We start from the raw sequence: 23,531 nt of genomic DNA on the forward strand, positions 1-23,531 counted from the left end.
CTGATGTCCTTGTTATAATACTCTAAAATCAACTTCCTCTTCTCTAAATCATCCATACTGAGGATCACTGAAAATGTCGTCTGCTAGCAAGTAAAGAAAGGGGGATAACTCTTCAGAAACTAATGAAAAAGGATTAACGAAGTTGTCTCTCTTGAATGAAACCAAGCACTTGATAGCTGGTCAAGGTTGTTTATACCATAAATCCAATTAAACATATTCCTACAATTCTCAATAATTTCTGGTCATACTATATTTTCGAAATTGTTCATCAAGTGTGAATACGTTTGCAATGTACTTACTATGATTTGTCAAAAAACACTTGTGTTGAGTGTAGTAGCAATACATAAAATACGCACTTAGAGATATTGATATTTACAACGCTTAGATTCGTTGTGCATGTTGGACATAAATGTGATAGTGTTGCCGTGTGATGTTGTGTAGCCAGTATGAAGTTTAGTGACATGTCTGTCAATAACATTAATATATGATGTATATATTTAACCCAACCGATACTGTGCTTGATAGGTAATATGAACCAGTGTGTTATTAGTCGCACAATGTATTTTATGGGAGACTTTTCTCCACAGTTTCGATTACCAGTCTATATTTAGTCAGGTTTTGTGTTTTATGTGAACATAAGAAACCGTCTTGAGTGGTGAGTTGTTTTTTGATATACTGATACAAAACCAACTGGTATTGCTTATTTGCCCAAAACAAAAAAAGACCACAAGGGACTCGCACATTGGATTGTCTCTCCTAGAGCTGGAACCTTTTAGACAAAATGAATACCCTTATAAGTGTATCGAAAGCATTCGTGATCAAACAATAAAAGTAACGTTTTTATCACTCTTTAGTCAAAATATGGTCCGGATATACTTTTGTTAATGTATGACTGAGAGATGTAGTTGTATATATGAGGCGTTGATAGTTTAGTAGGTATTAGTGGTGGTCCGATTAATTGAAATAATCGAAGATTGGTCGTAGTGACTAAACGACCAAGCAATCGATCATAATTTCTCATAATCGAACACAAACAATTCTGGAACACTTGTTTTCATTAACAATATTTTTCACATGGTTGGTTTTGTCTGTTACATTTCGTAAGCACTACAAGCTCGTTTCAGGTCATGATTGAATTTATCTTAAAGATTCCAAGAAATTTATGTTCCTAACATACTAGTCATCCTTTAAAGATGTGAAATTTTGCCAAAAAACCCCAGAAGAACTACATTTTTTCCCCTTATTTTAATGTGCTAATAAATGACGCTAACCAATTATTTTCGATGATGATCGGTAGTAATGAATCAATCATCAATTATGAGATTTTAACCAATTCCCAACACTAGTAGGTATTGATTCTGTATTGTATTGTGGATCCATAGGATGTAACAACGTTGTATTCCCCACGGCGGAAACAATGGGATGGTGATTGTCACACTGTACCTATGTGGGGATAGAAATGAACAATATATGTCTGTATTTGATCAACATCACCAGTATCATATTGATCAGTGTACATTTCAGCTTATGTGATATAAAATGGTGTCTTGTTCATTCTTTCTATCAGTTTGGAATCAGACTTTGTTATATACATATGACATGTATTCGTCCATATTGTTTGTCTTTTCACAATAAAATCACTGTAGTTTGATAAGGCAAAGTCGTTCCTTTTCTTTCTCATTGACATATTGGAGACACGTGGTTGTCACTACTCCAGTGTATGACGCGTAAGGGAATAAATGTATGTATTCTGACAAAAGGGGGAAGACTGAGTATGGTTTTACGCCGCTTTTAGCAATATTCCAGCAACATCACGGCGGGGGACACCAGAAATGGGCTTCACACATTGTACCCATGTGGGGATTCGAACCCGGGTCTTCGGCGTGACGAGCCAACGCTTTAACCACTAGGCTACCCCACCGCCCAAAGGGGAAGAAACACTGAGATCTGCTTCATAGAAAAATGAAAATGAAAATATTTTCTTTGGCATTAATAGTACCAGTTTTACGAAGAAAACATGTGTATGTGTATGGTTTACTATTATAATTATAATCATAATCATAATACAATAACAATTATCACGCCGCGGTAAAGGTTTACGGATTGCGCATTGCTCTCAGTTACTTGAAAGGAAGGCATTGAGAGACACTAAGGAAAGACCAAGTAAAACGTGATCTTATTACATCACAATAGCATTCCCGGTTTGTACACGGCAGCACTTACTTACAAACTCTTTAAACGTATCCAACAATACCATAACAGAAGACAGTACTGTAAGTAAAACTAAACGGCCAAACGCGGAGTTGTCGATGTTTATACTGACACGCAGTTCGTGGTGTTCTGTTCGTAATGTCCCATTCATGCTGATAGAAACGCATGTTCAGTTTCCGTACCAACTGATCTAACTGAAATTTAACACACAATGGGCGAATGAGATAGTTTAAAGCCGCTTTTGACAGTATTTCATTTATATCAAAACGTCTATGCTTAATATGGATGGAGATCCCGAAGTGATGAAGGTGTTAACTGTTCGCTGCTTTGGTGAAGTACGTGAACGCAGCTATGACGCCTACAACGTCAGAAACACAATGAAGGCAAGCAATCGAAACCCCCGACGACATATTTCGAGGATATCCAAGGAACGCAACGCTACACAGCGAACTGCTTTTACCTGAGACGACTGGGAGACTATGTCCTCCAAGAAAAAGATAACTGAAATGCCGACATTAATTTATGGATTCTGTATATCTGTATCTATCTCGTACTATCATGGTATCGAGACACTAACCACGGGATGTCGAGATTCGTTTGCGAATTACATTATTTAGACACAACTCACTACAGGCTTGCTTGGCCTGTTGCACTACGGATATTTTATGGGACACAAAATTACGATAAGAATGCCATAGGAGAGAGTAATGGAATACTCATAACGCGTTCTCAGGCTCCCAATAGGCAGCTTGTGAATAGTCGCTGGTCTGTGAACAGAGTATTTAACTTTTTCTTGTGTAATTTTTAAAAATAAATCATTACCATGTGTCCAAATGACCCAACAAGAAAAAGGTCAGTGGGAGACGTATCGGCGCACATGCACTAGTTTACTACCCCCGTCCTTCAAGCTTTTTTTCAGCATTAACATATTGTATTATCATTCACCGTGTTAGCATGAAATTCAAAACTTAGTTTGATTTACAATATGCCAGCCACACACAGATACGTATTAAACATTAATCTTTTGGAAGATAATTCAATACAAATAGGGAATGTGTGTATTTTTCTTAATTTCTAAGCTGCCGCTGCGTTTTTCTGATGCTGCAAGTTTGTCATGGAATGGGGTTACATTGCTATGCGCCATCACGGAATACACCCCGACCAAAACTCTTCGATCCCAGAACCAGCTCCTCTTAACAGTCCCAAAAATCCGCTTAGAGATCTTTCCGACATGCATCTCCATGTCTGTGGAGCTCTGTACCTGTCAATATCAAACGTTCTAATTCTCTCACAAGTTTCAAATCTCGCTTAAAAACTTATCCCTACAAGAGCACCTATTACCAACTTTTCAATCCTTCAATGTATATTTTGGTGTATATTATCCGCTGATTACTTTTGCAGCGCCATGAGCATGCTCAGGTGTGTGGATACAGCTGCATTATAAATGTCCATTATTGTGCTCTACATATTAGAAATGATATGTAGCAGAGAGGATCCGGGTGATCCTGGCACAGTCAGGCCTGTAAGGCTCATTATCAGCTCAGGGCCCTTGTCCCCTCTACACACAGCCCAGACAGCGAATGGGACTTCTCCCAGGAAACACTGCCTAGTCGAACCCACCAAGAACGTTCCGTAGAATATGTAGACTCCCAACACTGCAGCCTTCTGCAATACCCAGAGTGTCAGAAGGGCTGCGAACCCGGTGGAGAACCCGGACACTCTGCGCCAAGAGATCAGGAGGTACCAAATTCATTTCTGTTGCTGCTAGCTGTTGCAATGATACGAAAGATGTACTGTGGTCCTGTTCGATATGCCGACTCATACGACCTGATTGCATGCAGCGTCGGCATATGCAGGGACCAGGGAATATAACAGTATGTAGAATGTCGATCTGTTACAGTTTGTTTTACGTTCCAAACAAATTGGCTACAGACCGCGACAAAAATGATTATCATGAACAAAGGATTACACATGCATGACAATGTACCTCTGTCAATTTCCTTTTCCATTAGATGGAAAACACGAAAGGGGACTATCCAGTTAACTAACCGAATCCTCCCGTCTAATTCCATCGCAGTTGATGATGGGCTAAAAAGGAAAGGAAGCTTTCGATTTTCCAATAGTTCATTACCCTCTCATACCAAGTGCATTATAATCGTGAATGTGTTTTCACGTCACGAATAATTCAGCAGGCCCAGGACCATGCCAGTGGGAAGCTTTTATGGTTATCGTATATTATTTCTACATACTAGAGCATTCTATGTTATAACACTGAGATAATTTACATGACCTTCCACTCTGGAACGAAGTGACGTCGTTAAGGCGAGGTTGTCGTTTTCAATATTTCAGTGGTTGCACTGATTTATCCGAGTTGAAGTTTCCATAGCACATACGGTGACTTGTCTCTTCGCCGTCATTTCCAATTAACAATCAATGTCCTTTACGAATTTATAAATCTAATTTAGTATGATTAGTGGAAAATCATTATGTGTTTCCATCCAATGAAATTGGGTTTTTTTGTACATAGAAATATGTGTAGTAGCTTATTTTCAAGGACCACGTGTAAAATGATCACAATATGCTCGTAGACAAGGATATTCTCAACCCTTAGAAAACACCTGGTGTCATGACATTTGTATAATGAGTACAGCTTTTCCATGTCTGGCTCGTTCCAAGTCATGATTATCTCTGACCTTTTTCCGTTTTCATTTCAATTATCAACTATAACATGGACACTTATGCGGAAAAGAGGTCCATTGGGAGCCAACAGGAGAGACCTTTTACGCGTACATGTAGTTAAAGGCGTCGGCACATCAGTTCGTGCTCAGACTAGAGAACGCGGTAGAGACCTATTCGCCTTTTGTTATATATGTTGTGTGTGCGTGTTTATAAATCAGAAGGATAGCTTCACGAAATTCGATTTGCTTATATGTGCTACAGCTGTATTTACAAAATAGAGATACAAGTGCTTCACTGATCGTCTTATAGCTGTATTAATTAAGGTGTTCACGTTGTTCTGTTTGTCTCATTTACTACCACTCTCCACATGGCGACCGCCTCCGTGGTGTAGTGGTTAGAGCGTCCGCCCGGAGAGCGGAAGGTCGCGGGTTCGATCCCCGACCGCGTCATACCAAAAGACGTTAAAATATGGCACTTGTTGGTCCCTGCCTGGCGCACGGCATTAATGGGTACAACAAGGACTGGTCGGCTTGGAGTCAGTATAATGTGTCTGAGTGGGGTGTCCATGCTTCACTGCGGCATGGTATCTCAGTGGGCTATAAAACCAGCTTAAGTCTGGGCTAGTACAAGCAGCCGCACATACACATACACATGCATGCACGTCGTCATATGAGCGAAATATTCTCAAGCACGACGTTAAATCCAATTTCACCTCACCTCACCTGACCTCTCCACATGGAAATAGGTTTGCAAATAATCCTTTCGTTAGACAGTTACACACCAGCACAAGAACCTTTGGCGTATAATGAGTGAAGTAGAGGTACTGACCAAGAGACCCGTGACGATCCATGCTTGTCGTAAGAGGCAATTAGCGGGATCGGGACGTCATGCTCGCTGACTTGGGTGACAAATGATATCGAATCCCAGTTGCTCAGATCGATGCTTATGCTGTTGATCCCTGGATTGACTGGTCCAGACTCGATTATTTACAAACCACCGTCATATATAGATGAACGTTGCTGACTGCGCCGTTAAACAACAAACAAACGAAATATACAATACCAAATAGATCGAGGCGTGTTGTGCACGTCATTTATCCCATGAGCGTAGATCGATGCTCATGCTGTTGATCACTAGATTGACTGGTCCAATCTCGATTATTTACTCACCGCCGCCATATAGCTGGAATATTGCTGAGTGCGGCAACAAATAAGCAATCAAACAGACCAAGAAAATGATGTAGATAGATATTATAGCTAAAATACATGGAGTTATCATGAAACGGCCCTCCCATTATCAGAAATTTGCGGGCCGCTGCAAATGATATTGGACCGCTCAACCTTAACGACGGGCCACTATCAGTTCTGTTGTCAAGTGACGTCATAGTGGGCGCGTGGGCTTACGGTTCATTCGACATTGACTTTGGACTGGCAGATATTGTGGGTCAAACATGTCAAAGCAACCCGAATTCCTGCTTTGAATAGCGGTAATATTGGCTTTCTTGCTGGTGCTAACCTTAACAAATGCAATATTAACGTTGTTGTTGGACCCAAACCGAACACTGACATAGTTTGACATGTTGCAGGCTATGGTCTTGTCAAAGGCCAAGGTCGAATATCGTCACTTTCTGTTGTGACGTCACTTGAATTGTTCGATGACGTAATTGCATTCGGGCAGTCAACCCCGTCAGAAGTTGGTGTTGAGTAAACTTACAGTCAAATTCCTTCATTGTTACCTATTTCTTTTCAACACAAAGTCCATGTATTTTTCAACTGCCCTCCATCGTCGGGCAATTAATTGAAGACCTCGGGCTTCTGCAAATGATAATGCCCTAAAAAACAGCATTACCCTTATATTAGATATTAAGTTTCATAACGATACTCGTGACCTGCGATCTAAGCAGGTCGCACCCGTGAAGATCCGGGTTAGAATATTGATCTTCAGCACCCATGCTTGTCGTAAGTGGCGACTAACGGGATCGGGTTGTCAGGCTCGCTGACTTGGCTGGCACATGTCATCGGTTCCCAATTGCGTAGATCGATGCTGATGCTGTTGATCACTGGATTATCTGGTCCAGACTCGATTATTTACATACCGCCGCCATATAGCTGGAATATTGCTGAGTGCGGCTTAAAACTAAACTCACTCACTCACTCTAAGCTGGTCGCAGAGTCTACTACCTGTATTACGTTAGGCTTTCACCAAGATTAAAACCTGACCCGTGTCACAGGCCAGACACACTGATAGACGCGGTGTTAAACCTCCGATCACTTACACAATATTGCATTACCACCTAGGACAGGGTTGACAGATGCACTTGCCTTCATCAAGGAGCAGTATCATAATGGCACAGACAAGATACAGGATGATTAGATGGTACGGACACCTGACTAGCATGGGTGCTGTAATAAAGACGTTATCTGACGGACTATGAAATTAGATCAGGGAGCACTGGCCTATTAGTAGTCCCTTAATGATCAAAACATGGCCTTAATGAGACAGGTGTACATATTTTTTTAATAGGAGGAATGAAATGCAACTTTTTTTTTCATCATCCCAACCGTTAAGTAAATTATATGACGCGGTGTACAGAATTAATGTAATACATTGCCTTCGATACAGATGCAGTCAGCTTGTACCATTTGTCATAATTCTAACACTCTCCTTATCACAGAATCGGACATTATAATCATGACAGCCGAGCAGATTATTATTGACATTGAATGGATATTAAGGGCTAGCAGATAATGAAAATCGCCAGTGCATAGAGACCGGTCGTGGGTTTTACGGTTATACGGATGTTTCCCAGCAGTAGTAATATTTGAGTATCTCATGATGCCAGACATCGGTGTTTGTATAGGGGAACCATTCTCCGGACATGCCAGCCCAACAGGAGATTGATCATATCGACAGTATCAAGGCAGGTTTTCTAAATGCCATAATTGTATGAAATGTGATGGTTCCTGCTTTAATCGTACTATTGGAAGACGTGGAAAAAGACATCTCTATTAATAAACATGGAGAGCCATAGTGTGATATTTTGTAAATACATTTGTGACATAAATAAAATGATATAAAAGTCTTGCTTTTCCAAGGCTGATCGACATGTGATATTCCTATTGTTAGTTCAAAGCGTCTATTCATAGTTATGATCACTCGATAATAAAATAAATGGTACATCTGCATCTTTATTCTGGGCGATATCTTTATACCTCTTCGATAATGCAATAAATGATCCAGATTGAAGCCCGATTCTTTTTTTTTCCGCCGTACTTGCTAATTAAAATACTTGTATTTAGCACTGCTGTGAAAACGTTGCTAACATCAGTTAGGTATTTCTTCATCAAATAGGTGTTTCTTGTTTTGTTACCTTCGAGCGGACTAAACATATGCTGGATTTCATATACAACCATACAGCTCTTGCAATAACAGAATTAAATCTATTTTCAGAGAAAAATACATAATTTCACATACACGTCAAAGCTATTCGTATTTGTATCTTGACCCAATAAAAGAAATAAAAAGGGTTCAAAATCAATTAATGCGACAAAGAACAAACACTAAGATTTATTATAGTTAACAAGATTCAACAGCTGATTTCAGATCCTCAAGGGTCGCACTGGACTCCTCTGGAGCAGTTCACGTGGTACTAAATCCTAAAGTGTACCTCCTACCACTTACATTCGTATTTCTAGTGATAACGACGTGATTGTCTAATAAGTCTGGCGAGAAAGCAGGGCAGCCATATTCCAATTAGTGGCTTGCTATTAATATGGTAATGGATTGGTTTCAACACGCAACTTGCCACACTTCAGCTGTATTTATATCTTGATGTATGTTTTGCACGCTTCCACCAACACCTCATTTATTTCAAATAATCTCACAGTTAGAAAACCTGAAAAGAGCAAATCTTTTGAACTGAAAACAGAACACACTCCAATCACCATAAGCTTGCCTTGTTTCTTGTATGATGTGAAGCATACCCCCCATATATCTCATTACTCTGACATGTCAGGAGAGGAACAGGGTTATAATTCTGTTACTGTCATTCCCCTAGATGCACTTACATCCTTACGTAAACATACAATTATCTTCTTACGTACACGTTAAACTGGTTTAACTCCTTAATTGGACCAGGAAAATGTGCACGAGCTCTCTTCCAATCTTATTAGATTGACAAGATTTTGTTAAGAAGGCTCAGAGCTGTTGTCCCTTGTACTGTAATTAGAAAACCCATTGAAGTCTTGAAGATAAGATATGACTCCAAGACATATACGGAATGGAAATTTCAAATGCATATATATCTGAATACAGTCGTAGATCCTGGAAATAGATGTGAGAACGTACGTAGAATAAATAGCTAATGCTATACACCCAATATCAAGTGGCAGTTATCTATGGAAACAGATTCCTTGAAACTACAATACGCAATGGTCTAAGAAAAAAAAAATGTAAATCTGCCATCTCGACTCAAAAATAATGAAACTGAATTCAGCTGCACCGTCGGGGTTGACATTTGATTTGTCTCTAGAAATTTACGATCGAACCTTCTCCGTCATTTGCAAACACTTTTTGAAAAATGGCGTAAAATATTGGACACATGGTAAGCCAAGTAGTATAACGTTCCAAGTATTCTAATATCCATTACATATAGTGGTTTGATGCACCACAAACGAAGGATTTCGATCTATTTGGTATTGAATGTTGCGTTTGTTTCTTGTTAAACGCCGCACACATCAAAAGGCCATCTATATGACGGCGGTCTGTAACTAACCGAGTCTGGACCAGATAATCCAATGATGACATCAAGAGCATCGATTTACGCCTTTGGGATACGATGAGACAACGAAATCAGAGAAACTACCTAATCCTATTGGAACAAGCATGTGCTGCAGAGCACTAATTTTAACCAGATCTTCACGAGTGCATATTGTATGCACAATGTATACAAAGCACACACACACACACACACACACACACACACACACACACACGCGCGCGCGCGTATACCAGGTAATGGAGGCGACAACTCTACACCCGAAAGCATCAGATTCAATTTATTTTCCCGACTTAAACCAAGTTATGTTTTAAAAACAGTGCCTTTATAATGTTGCTAAATGACCAAACATTCCGTCAACTTTAATTGTTTCAAATTATTGATAACACTATAGGGGGATCACTAAGGTTTTCAGTGAAACATTCCGTTTATGTTAAGCGATACTCCAACACCTCTAGCCTTTGACGTATACATTTCACAACATTTGAGGTTCAAAGTGCATAACTGTTCTAGGAAGATGCCAACGAGACTACATATAACTGTTGCGCCACAGTTGTTTCATCAAGGTTGAACTTCCATGGCCTTAGTAAAGTCTGTGGAGGAATGCCCGAATTCGATGCGAAAGAAGATATGTTTTTACGGATCCTACCGATGGCGTCATCTGATGGACAGTGATTTCGCAGACACTTGCATGTGATTTTGCTGGACTCGTACAGACGTCTCTGCTTTTAGCACCGCTTTTTTATGATTATGCCTCTTTTTTTCCATACCAAGAGGGGCGGTGGGGTAGCCTAGTGGTTAAAGCGTTCGCTCGTTACGCCCAAGGCCCGGTTCGATTCCTCAAATGGGTACAATGTGTGAAGCCCATTACAGGTGTCCCCGACCGTGATATTGCGGGGATATTGCTAAAAGTGGCGTAAAACCATTCTTACTCATTCATACGCCCCATACCAAGATATGAACATGCTGGTTTCTATCCCCGACTCAACGATCCTCAAAACAACTTGATTTCTGACAAAATGGTAAACGTTTACGAACTATATATTCTTGTTTGACAGACCTCACACATTCATCAACAATTTCGAACCAATTCATACAAATAAATACACCCGAACACACCATCTGTTTGGGCAATCGAAACTGTAATAACCAAAAGCGGGCATACGCTGGTTCAATTCCCCGCTTGGCATTACTCCAGCTCTTTGACCAAGATCTGCAAATAAATGAATCTTGACCAAGCCATCCATTAACTGACAACTTGACCAAAGATCCACTCATTGGACACAATAATATGAAATCGACAATGTCACTAAGACTAACCACCGATCCATTTAGTCGCCACTAAGGACTACATGAGGTGCTGGGACATATACTCTCATCCGGAATTCCCAAGTGGAACACGTTTGACACTACGCTAATCTCAACGTGACCTATCAAGTCCCAAGAGAGAAAAATAGCGTTTGTGTCTTAGAGAAAACAGCAATCCTGAAAAAGTAGAATTGCAACCAATTAAACACTGCCTTAGTCCAAGGACGACAGAAATAGCATCAGCTTTTTAATACTCAATGATTTGACACATGCAAAGTAAACATCACTCATTCTCACCACACATTTGGTGCCACCAAATGTTAGCAACATGCTATGGAGTCAGTATGAAACAGGGTGAAAATTCGAACATAACTCAGACACTTCTGAATCGTAACAGACTCTTAATGAATGTATATAAATATACACTTATTCATTTACAACCTCCAAAACATGAATTCTGAGCAAACTTAAACATTCTCGCCCATGGGCCACTGTTCGCCCATGGGCCGGCCCATGGGCGAGCGAGTTTAAATTTAAAGATTTCGAAAAAAAAAATTCTCCATTTTTTCATCCTTGGCATATATTCATAGCAACTGCATGTTTCATTTGGTCAAACCCTTGTCAGAAAGTGCCCACAGTGCGGAGAGTTTCTGGACTTTTGTGAGTCCAGAATTAAATTGTGACGTGTTTTAGCAAGCGTTTTTTCACATTTATTAAGAAATTACTGATATATCCAATCGTTTCAAAGATATCTGTATTATATCTAAAGATATCAACAAAATGTAGAATTACTGATATCTTTGAATGTTACTGAGATATCAAGAAAACGTTTCGTGATATATCCAAATGTGTTTATGATATCGATAAAACAATTACCATGATATGGTACATACTCATATTAGAAATTAATCCAAGATATCTTAATTCGATTCTAGGTACCTTGAAATGATTTCTAAATATCCACAAACGTATTACATGAATTCGTTTTAGATATATTTAAACAATTTGAGATATCTTGAATCAAATTCAAGCTATGATTAGTTCTGATCGTTATTATTATCTAAAATCAAACTAAAGCTATCATTAATGATTTTGAAGATATCTTTACATCAAGTGTTGATGTCTGTCATACGAATGATTCCCGTTGCAGAAAGGGTGGGAAATGATTTACAGATAGATACAGTTCTTCGGTCTCCAAAATGATTGCAAACGGTAACGGCTGAGCTTGGATCTGTCTATACAGCTTACGAGTTGTTCTAGCGCACACTGAGTCAGGAACCAGAACAGTAGCGAGAAATTATCGCTATTGGGAAGAATCACCTATTCAAGATATCAATGAATAACTAAAGATATCTATTTTCACAAGATATCGGGAATTAAATTGGTGATATCTTCAAAAACACGAGTTTGTATCTTTAAACCCTATTCTGATATCACGAATCCAATTTAAAATATAAGCAATTCTTTTCAAGATATAGTAATAATATGCTTATGATATCCTTATTCCTTGAATGTTATTGCAGATATGTATAATTATCTCTGTTCGAGATATCCCTAATTCATTACAAGATATCTTCAACTAATTTCAGTATATCTCTCATTTTTCTTTTTAACACGATTGACGATATCAGTATTTTCGAAATATATGTGAAAACGGCATGCTGTACGAATACCCTATCACTACTTTCATCAAGTTTTCCAGGTAAAGTTAGTGCTCTTGTTACTGCACTCTCTGGACTCTTTGGTTCTACGTTAAATGTCTTTAAGACGTTTCCTTAATGGCGACATTTGCTTGAATTCTGGCAATGTTGAATATTTTCTGGGACAAAGAGGAGTGTGATGAGCCTAAGGACAACCCATCGTCAGACAAAGGCAGACTCGCCCGTTTAAGCACCTCGAGCTGGCAGTGTGTTTTTAGCTTTTACAGGTTTCTGAAGTGTAGTTTGCCGTGCAGAGGTTGATTCAAATTAAAAATATTGATAGTGCAGAAGGGTGCTTTTATCATTATAACATTCGCTTGCTCCCTTTTGTCGTGATGAGGCGATGAGGTGGTCTGAAAAATAGTGTATTGTGTAAGGTATAAAGATGTCATGTATGATTCCATCGACAGACTGACTGACTGAGTTTGGTTTTACGCCGCTTTTAGCAATATTCCAGCAAAATCACGGCGGGGAACACCAAAAATGAGCTTCACACATTGTACCCATGTAGGCATTCGAACCCGGGTCTTCGGCGTGACGAGCCAACACTTTAACCACTAGGCTACCCCACCGCACCTCCATCGACAGAGAAAAATAAGAGCCATGTTGTTTGTTTAACAGAGTTTTATGTATCAGAGCCCTGTACTGTTTCTCTGACCTGTTTTCATTTTACATCACCAGTATCAAAGTCAGTAATGCCCCTGTTTCTATGGCATGTAGTGCGTTGTAAACTTAAACTGCTAGCTTAGTCTATCAATACGTGGCATATCTTGATCAATCTGCATGGCTCTTGTACACTATTGGTTTACTTCATTATGTTTTATAAACCTAGTATGGACATAATATTATAGGGGCGGTGGGGTAGTTTAGTGGTTAAAGCGTTGACTTGTCACGCCTAAGACCCGGGTTCGATTCCCCGCTTTGGTACAATGTGTGAAACCCTATTTCTGGTGTCCCCCGCCGTGATATTGCTGGAATATTGCTAAAAGCGGCGTAAATCTATACTCGCTCATTATATCATCCCCTATTGTACTACCAGTGCTGTGCGATTTGAGAAAAGTACTTAATTATGTTATTTTTTTTAGCATACCTAATTATACAGATACTTAGTGCTTCCCATTGTGCTAACCGTCCATGTGGGTCGTAAACAAATGGGCATTTGTCTGACTATATGCTTTCCTTTCACTATATATTTTCCTTTCCCGTTAAACACTGATACAAGCATCGTAAAATGCCAATCCCCTCACTCAATATTAAATTACCTCCTTGGAAATGGTTGACAGGTGCGGTCGCTATAATCAAGGCTCAGTATCAAAACGGCACCAGCAAGACAGAGATTGATTAGATACAATGGACACACGAGTAGAACCAGTGTCAGAAAAAAATAAAGATATTATCTAATGAATTGTGAAATTGTATCAGGGAACACGGTGGATTAATGGTCCAATAAGGATTAATATATGGCTTTTATGAGACAGATTTACAATGTACCTCTAGCTAACTAAATTTATAGTTCGGTTAATTTCCATTCCCATCACCCCGCATGTTTATTATAACACACCGTAACTATTTCCTACGCATTTTTAGTATTGTGTCTTTGTATTTCTGACCGCCTCCGTGGTGTAGTGGTTAAAGCGTCCGCCCGGAGAGCGGAAGGTCGCGGGTTCGATCCCCGACCGCGTCATACCAAAAGACGCTAAAATATGGTCCTTGTTGGTCCCTGCCTGGCGCTCGGCATTAATGGGTACAACAAGGACTGGTCGGCTCGGAGTCAGTATAATGTGTCTGAGTGGGGTATTCATGCTTCACTGCGGCATGGTATCTCAGTGGGCTAGCACTATAAATCCCACTTAAGTCTGGGCTAGTACAAGCAGCCGCACATACACATACACACGCATGCACGTCGTCATATGAGCGAAATATTCTCAAGCACGACGTAAAACCCAATTTCACCTCACCTCACCTTTGTATTTCTTATTTTCACTATAATTAAGGTATGTCGTGAATATACTCCCAAAGTATACAGACTGTGAGTACATTTGAAATATTCTGGAGTAGTAGTGTTGGATGAGACACTCGGTGATACGGGTACCTTCCTTCCACAGTAAACGTTATACTGGCATGACATTTTGTCCTACTCTGGGGACAAGTTGATACTTACCTAGATATGTGGGGGCGGTGGGGTAGCTTAGTGGTTACGCGGAAGACCCGGGTTCCATTCCCCACATGGGTACAATGTGTGAAGCACATTGCTTGTGTCCTCCGTCGTGATGTTGCTGGAATATTGATAAAAGTGGCGTAAAACCCAACTCACTCACTCACTCACATGTATAGCACGCTACACGTCTAGGAGAGTATAGTATAGTACCCGTGTAGCACAATGAGCTATACAAACATTTATATTTGTGTAACTAAGTGGTACGTATTTTATAGCGTAGCTTATTGTGTGTTTAATTTAAAATCTGGATAGATAGTATCAGTGCAATGCAATGAGACAGCGACGTTACATTTCAACTCATTCTAATCTGTGAGTGTAGTATTAGTAATGTCTTAGCGCTAGAAATGCAGGGCCCCGTTCCTCAAAGCGATCGTAGATCTAGAGCTACGACTGTCGTAAGTCTATATTAAAGTATGGGACTTACAATCACCTTAGGGTTACGGTCGCTTTGAGGAACAGGGTCCAGTTCTTTAGTAGTGGTACATGTACAACGCACTACGTGCAGTACGATGGGAAGGGTATTGGCATGTTATTTGTTTTGATTGGTTTGTTGCTTAACACCGCACTCAGTTATATGGCGGCGGTCTGTAATATGGCGATGCTCATGATGTTGATCACTGAATTGTCTGGTCTTTGTTACGTAGTAGTATTAACAGTAGCAGTGGGATAATAATAGAGCTACATAGTAGAATAGGGTTGTAGAATAGAGTAGTTATACTATTTGATAAATAGTTAAAGTTAGTAGGACTCATTAATTTTTGGTAAAATTTTGCATATTTGTGAACAGCATGATGTTAGAGTGAGTGACAAAGGAAACACTGTACTATTTGTACTGTGCTGTGTACTACTGAGGTACTACTGAGGTAAAATCTGTAAAAATGTAACACTTCATATACATGCTTAGTTTTTGACCGCTTTTACATATTTGTGAACAGCATGTTATTTGACAATGAGATCAAGGAAACACTGTACACTGCATACTAAGAAGCTACCTGAACTGTACTGTACTACTGAGGTAAAGTCTGTAAACATAATTCTGGGAATAAAAAAATGAAAAAAAACAAAACAAAAAAACACATTGGTAAATTCTATATTGTTCTGTAGGTTGTTTTTTTTTTAACATTTTCTAGCGCATATCGTGTCACTTATATAAAGTCGTGCACAGATTTAACGTAATAGATTGCCTTCGACATCTATGAAGTCAGTCGATCCCATTTGTCATAATTCTATCACTCTCCTTATCATAGATTTGGATATCACAGTCATGACAGCTGAGCAGATTATTATTGACATTGGATGGAAATTAAAGACTAGCAGATAATGAAACTCGCCCGGGCACTGAGAATGACGGTATGGGTTTCGATTATAGGGCTGACTTGGCTGTGGTACTAATGTGGTTGAGTATCGCTTGATTCCAGATGCCAGTGTTCGTATTGGGTATCCCTCCTGTCCTCTTGCCAGTCCATAGGAGAGAAATCATATCGTAAATATGAAAAAATTGAAATGAAATGTGAATGTTCGTACATCAATCTTTCCGTTCGTGGATATGAGACCTGCGTGTTCATGAAAATGATTGAGAAAGCGTTCTCAGAGGGTTCAACAAAATGAATTGTCAGACTCGTTTGGCTAAATGAGATTAACATTAACATTTGTGATAATTCATATTGATAGTATACTGTTAAAAAGTAGGGGAACAGGAAAAGGTGTCAAAAGTAGGGGAACGTGCTTGAGAACTTTATGACGTGCATGCGATATCTACATGCCTTTGATAATACATCATAGTAAAAGTGCATGTGTTTAATGCCGAGCGCCAGGCGGAGCGATGTATCGAACCAGCGACCTTCCGCTCTCCGGGCGGAACAACTACACCACGGAGGTGTCAGTGGAAAACATACAACATACATAATACATTTGAAATACATCAACATAATACCAGGTAGACATATGGCATGAAGTGAAAAGCCATTTAACATATCAAACCGAAACGGTGCAATTCCGAGTCACGTACACAATCATATTGAACTATGGCCATATCAACATTAACCTTATTATATATGCTATTTTCAAAACTCAAAATAATAATGATCAATGGTTTTGTTTGGAGTTACTAATAAGTTAACGAATTGTAATGCAGGAACTCGGTTACTTGTTCGCAGAAAAAAATATCAATTGACACAAAGAAGACGAGCATAAAAATACAAGCAGAAATCCACCCTTCCGGGACAAGAGCTGATTTTAGATCTTGAGACGTTAGATGTGCCACAAAGGCACTTGGTGCAGTTCACTGGGTCCTAATCCCTGAAGTGTATACGTACTTCCTATCACCATATAGCTTCCTACAGTTCACATGATGTAAACTGACTAGTAATAACAGAACACGATTTTCTAATGAGTCTGGTTAGAAAGCAGGACAGCAGTAGTTCAATTAGTGGATATCTATTATTGTAGTACTGGTTTGTCTGCAACAGCCGCGTTGCCACGTGTCAGTTGTAATCTACCAACACGTCATTTATTACCAGTAATAGTTCTCTAATTAGAAAAACTGAAAAGAACATAGCTTTTTAACTCAAAACAGTACCCGATGAAATCACCATAAGATTGTCTGTTCTCTTCTGAAAGGTGAGGTACATCTAGCATGTATCCCATTACCGTGGTTTATCAGGAAGGGGGCCGGGTTATAATTCTGTTACTATCATCCCTTTAGATGCGCTTGCATCCTTACGTAAACATAGTTATACGTTCTTGCCTACACGTGGCATTGACTTTACTCTTTCACGTGACCAGGAGTTTTCAAATTTCATTAGATCGGAACTCATTGTCTGAAAAGAAGACGTGAAGCTGTTTCCCTTTCTTTGTTGCTTTGAAGTCTCAAAATGACCCATAGGCATAGGCATCTGGACATTTGTTTCATTTTTATAAAATCTATATAATGTCTACTGATAATCGTGGCACATAAAGAGTATTACTGTGTCCCAAGTCCAATAGAATAGATCCGTAGAAGGAAGTGAATAAAATTGCTAAAAGCAATGACTTTTTCTGTACCACATCAACATTGCATGATGGCAATGTCAGATATAACGAAATTACCACAGAAAATACGAATTGCGTTCGAATTCTCGATAAATATCGTATTTAGGAAGCCAATCAGCCGTCTCTGGTATCACGACTGTGATGTTTTATATATTACCCATACATGCCATGCATTTCATGAATACAAGCTATACATTTTTTCACTTTACATACCAAATCGAAACGCTTTCTAAGAACAAGTTGCGGATAAATCCATTTTGATGTATGATCATATACCAACGATACCGTCAAGAAAAAACTTTAATAACGTATTTCTTCTAATGCATGTGCAAACAGGGTTACATCAAATGAGTTTACCCAATGGTAATGCAAGAATTTAGTTACTTGTTTATGCAAGAAATTAGTTACTAGCTTTAGAACAATTTATAAACGCTTAAAAAGACGTGTGATAGTTGTACAATGTCGTGCTGAAGACAAATCGCCAGCACACAAAGTCAGCCGTCTAACCCACAAAAGCCTCGGTGGCTGAGTCTACAATGTCCCGGATGGGACTTAACCCAACGCAAGTACTGTACTTTACTGAGAAAGTTTAATCTCAAATATAACGCGTGTCACGGTCAAATATCATTGTCTTGTCAGTGGTGTGTGGCTAAATCCATTGTCGTGTTCTGAGAATTTGTTATTTGCTTAGACCCGTAATAGACTAGTCAAATTTCTCAGAAATGTGAATGCATGAGGCATTATTGAGTAAAAGCAAGCAAGCTCAAACATGATTAATTAGGTCAGAAATTGGGGTCAAAGGTCAATGAGTGCAAAATTCAAAATTTTCTAAAAAGTGTTTTATTTATCATGTTCTATCCATACAATGAACTCATTTTACAATTTATTGAATAATAATGTTACCACAGGATTTCAAAATATTGGATTTCAAGGTAATGCAAAGGAAACATTTCGTATTTTTGCAAATATCTCCCTTACGGTGCGACTTTTAGTTTTTGCGTGAACAGCTACATTTTACGTCCTTTTTTGCTCAAAAATGCAAAGCAAGGCTGACTTTTTTCCTTTTGTTGACAGTTTAGATCACAAAAATTGCATATTAACTGCATAATTACTTCGAAGGTCAATTAATGCGACAGGTGTTTTTTACATGTTTGCCACACAAATGCTTTTATACTGCTTCACATGCATGTCAAAATGAAACTTCTTTCATAAAAGTCGCTTCGTAAGGAAGATATTTGCAAAAATACGATTTTTTTCTGTCAGTATTACCTTGAAATCCAATATTTTGAAATCCTGTGGTAACATTATTATTCAATAAATTGTAAAATGAGTCATTGTATGGATAGAGCATGATAAATAAAACACGTTTTAGAAAATTTTGAATTTTGCACTCATTGACCTTTGACCCCAATTTCTGACCTAATTAGGCATTTTTGAGCTTAGCAAACAACAGATTCGTATTCAGCACGAGAAACAACCCCAGAATATTTGGTTTGCTTGCTTTTACTAAAAAATGCCTCATGCATCCTTAAAATCCACATTTCTGAGAAATTTTGACTAGACTATAAGTGATCTTCAGTAAGCCATGCTTAAATTGTCGCAAGAGGCGTTTAACGGAATCGGGTGGTCAGGCTCGCGGACTCGGTTGACACATGTCGTCGTTTCCCAACGATCGATGCTCATTCTGTTGACCACTGGATTGTCTGATCCAGTCTTGATTATTTACAGAACGACGCCATATAGCTGGACTATTGCTGAGTGCGGCGTAAACCTAAACTCGCTCTTTCACTTGTTTGCTTAGTCGTGAGTCTGAAGCATACTGATTCCGATGGGATTACCGATATACGGTTGCTAACACCAGAAACAAGTTTTATGACCCTTGGATATGATTTACAGATGCAAAAAAAGCTTAGTGCCATAATGACACAGGCGCAACATATTTACACTGCAGCCTAAAAAAGATCATGTGATTATTTGTGAAAATATAGCAGTGAATACGCCATAATGAACAACATATGGCTTAAATGACGTTATCGTTATCGAAATATTATTATATTAAATGACAAATCTTCTTGAACACATTAATTGCCAATGAATTGATCCTTCTTGTCCAACACACGCCTTGCCACAGATTCGGATGCACTAACCAGGACAGTTAAACAGAACATTATTGACAGAGAAGAAAACCCATGGCCAACAGCTAATAAAAACCGTCAGCGTATTAGGAATAGAAGCGGGTTCTTGAAATTGAATTCTACACGCCTACACGTTTGTGTTGAAGATCACCATGACCGTTCACAAATAGGATTTAAAAACAGCAACAATTTTGTGTATTATCAAAATAATACCAATACCGCTTATAATATTGTTGTTATAGAGGTAACTCAAAGCATCTAAGTATAAACATTAACTAAACTGCCAGTATTATTATACTATAATATAAAATACTACAAAACGTACTCTATCCGAAGACATCATCATCATCAGAGTGCTGGCGTGAGATAGCAGCTGCGCTTTCTACAATGAAATATTAGCTGTGTTACCCTTTCGCAAGCACCTGATGTCATCACGACATTTTGGTGATCCATTCAATATATTCTTTTACAGCTATTTTCCCTTTACACCCATCGGAATTTGTGTCTGAGGATATTCAAGACTGGGTATTCTTTTACATCGACATTCTATATTCTAGACACTATAGTCTGTTTGCAGTGAAAACGTACCGATGAATTTCACTTTATACATAAAACTAAATCAAATAAAGTGAAATTAAGATTGCGAATCCTCATAATTTTACCTTGCCAACTGAACATTTAAATGTCAGAATTTTATTCAACTTACGATAAAAGTTGTTTAACAAACGATCATAATTTCAAATCGCTATTATTGGTTTGTATTACAATGGGGTATGCACATTAAATGAAACAAGTAGGGTTGATCTAAGTTAACGCTTATCACGTACCGCACGTGCATTTGTTTCATTGTTCCAACTACTACATTCTTGGTTTTCAAGAAGGCCGATAAAACAATGTAGACCATTAATTTTGACAATCATCTTACATCTGTTGATCATACAGATGTTAGTGTTTGTTTCTAGCCGGGTTTTTCGTTCGAATTTGCAATGCGGCATATGCAACGTGATGAACGTTTACGTGCAATTGGCATGTTGCAAACATGCACTACCCAGCGTGAAGTGCCCAATACCTTCTCATTCGAAGTCAGTCATTAGCAGACTTTGGAGCAGATATCAACAAACGCAAAATGTTGACGATCGAGACCATTCAGGTCGTCTAAGGTCAACAACAAAGAGTACAGGATCGTCTCATTCGGAAACAGGCTTTAAGAAATCGTGTTGTAATGGCCAATCAAACTGAACAACAAATCAGAAGGCTGCAAAAAATCCAGAACTCAGCGGCTAGACTGTCAAAAAAGTCCTGTCACATTACTCCAGTACTCAGGTATCTCCACTGGCTGCCGGTCAAAGAACGGATATATCATAAGATCCTTACCCTCACATATCAGTGTATCAATGATACAGCTCCTGGTTATCTGTGTGATCTAGTAGAAGACCATGTCCCTACAAGAACTGTCCGTTCCAGTGATCAAATGCTACTAAAGGTCCCCAACATCAGGCTCAAGACATTTGGCGGAAGATCATTCGCGTATAATGCTGCTGTTGAATGGAACGCTTTCACATTTGATCTGAAATCAACTCCAACTCTGACTTGTTTCAAGAAACATCTTAAGACCTACCTGTTCAATAGAAATAGACTGTAAACACACATGTGATATCTAAGAACTCTGTTAGCGCTTTGAGCACACTTTGGTGTGGAGTTTAGCGCAATATAAGAATCCATATTATTGAACTGCAGCAAATTTGTATCGGACTGCTGATCAGACGATTAGGAATCGCCTCCATACAGCTGACTTGCATGCTCGACGGCCCCGGTTTGTGCCACCCTTGACTGATCGTCACATGGCTGTAAGAAGAGAATGGTGTAGGGCACGTAGACACTGGAGGAATCGTCGGTTGTCACCTGCCAGTTTTCGTATGAGTGTAAATTCACTTTGGACTTCCTTGACAGGCGTGACGCCAATATCAACGTGAGACCATACGATCCATTTGGAGGTGGGTCACTTATTTTATGGGGTGGTATCACTATGACTGACCGAGCCCCTCTTCATGTTGTGCAATGAAGGGTCACAGGGCAGTATTACCCAGGCAACATACTGCCACCCTTTGTTATCCCATTTGCTAGGCAGTTCGGTCGTCATTTTGTTGTTCAGGATGACAGCACGTCCGGGACATGAAAGGGAGACGTGTGCGTCAACGTCAAGGGTCGCCGACTACGCTGGATGAACTTGGCGGTGCGCTTCAGGAAGAATGAACAGAATGAATGAAAATCGTGTTCCTGCAAATTTCACGTCACACATCAATCATCTTTCAAGAGCAATTACTATACAGACTTTGGTCATAAAGAAGTGCAAGCGGTGATGCACTCACATTGCAAAACATTCATTATTATCATATCAACAGTGATTGACTCGGAGTCCTATATATCTCCCAATTATTTCAATCATAAATTTAAAATGAAGTTCTCTACTTTTTTAACATATTGAATATGATACTGAAGACATTCTACTAAATACTTGACAAATGTCATTTCCTTTCAAAGAGAGCGAGAGAGACATGTCACACTTTCCTCGCTGAGCATAATGTACAATAATTGGAGATACAAGTGCCTCCAAGTCCATTTATAAATCAGGACATTTACAGCAAGAGTCCAATTAGTGTGTAACTATTATTGCAGCCACATGTCACTTATAGGGATAAATATTTCCTCACAATCCAAAACGACCTTATTTATTTTAAAGAATTTGACAGTCACTGTAATTTGATAAACCGAAAAGCAAATATCCATTTTACTTAAAACAGTGTCCAATCAAATCACCGTAATCTTGTTAGGTCTCAACTATGTGTTGAAGTATAAAGCAAAAATAGACCGTGACATCTGGTTATTATTTTACTCCCGGGAACGGATAATAATCCTGTTACTATCCTTACGTAAACATACTTATACCTTCTTACGTACATGTGGAATTCACTTAACACTTTTGGTCGACTGGGGGATGCTGAAGTGGCCCTTTCAGAATATATTAGATCACATCCTAATCTCGTGGTTTGGTAACAAGTATGTTTGTACGACCTTTCCCTCTTACTGTAATAAAAAAAGTCATTTCGATTCCCGATAATGATTTCAAGACATAAGTGATCTAGAGTTCTCTCAATTTACTAAATATTTATATCGGTATTAGTGTGGGCACGTAAAGTGTATTAACTGGTCGATTTAGGTACGAACGCAAATAAAAAATTGCCAAGGTTTTCACAGTAAATATTTAGTTGAGTCGAGAGCCTTCCACAGACGGAAACGTTGATGACATAATTTTCAGTCAAATAAACATTCTGATAAGTTGAATATGACGTCAGATATGACCCACGCACTACAGTGTGGAAATAATCAACAACTAAAGAGATACTTGAACTAATGGTTGTCCAAGTTGTCATTAAAGAGTCAAGGACCTATAGCTCTAGCACACCGATGGTATC

Source organism: Haliotis rubra, unplaced genomic scaffold (assembly GCF_003918875.1).
Source record: "Haliotis rubra isolate DU_JTF1 unplaced genomic scaffold, ASM391887v1 Scf3, whole genome shotgun sequence".
In the NCBI taxonomy this organism is placed as follows: domain Eukaryota; kingdom Metazoa; phylum Mollusca; class Gastropoda; order Lepetellida; family Haliotidae; genus Haliotis; species Haliotis rubra.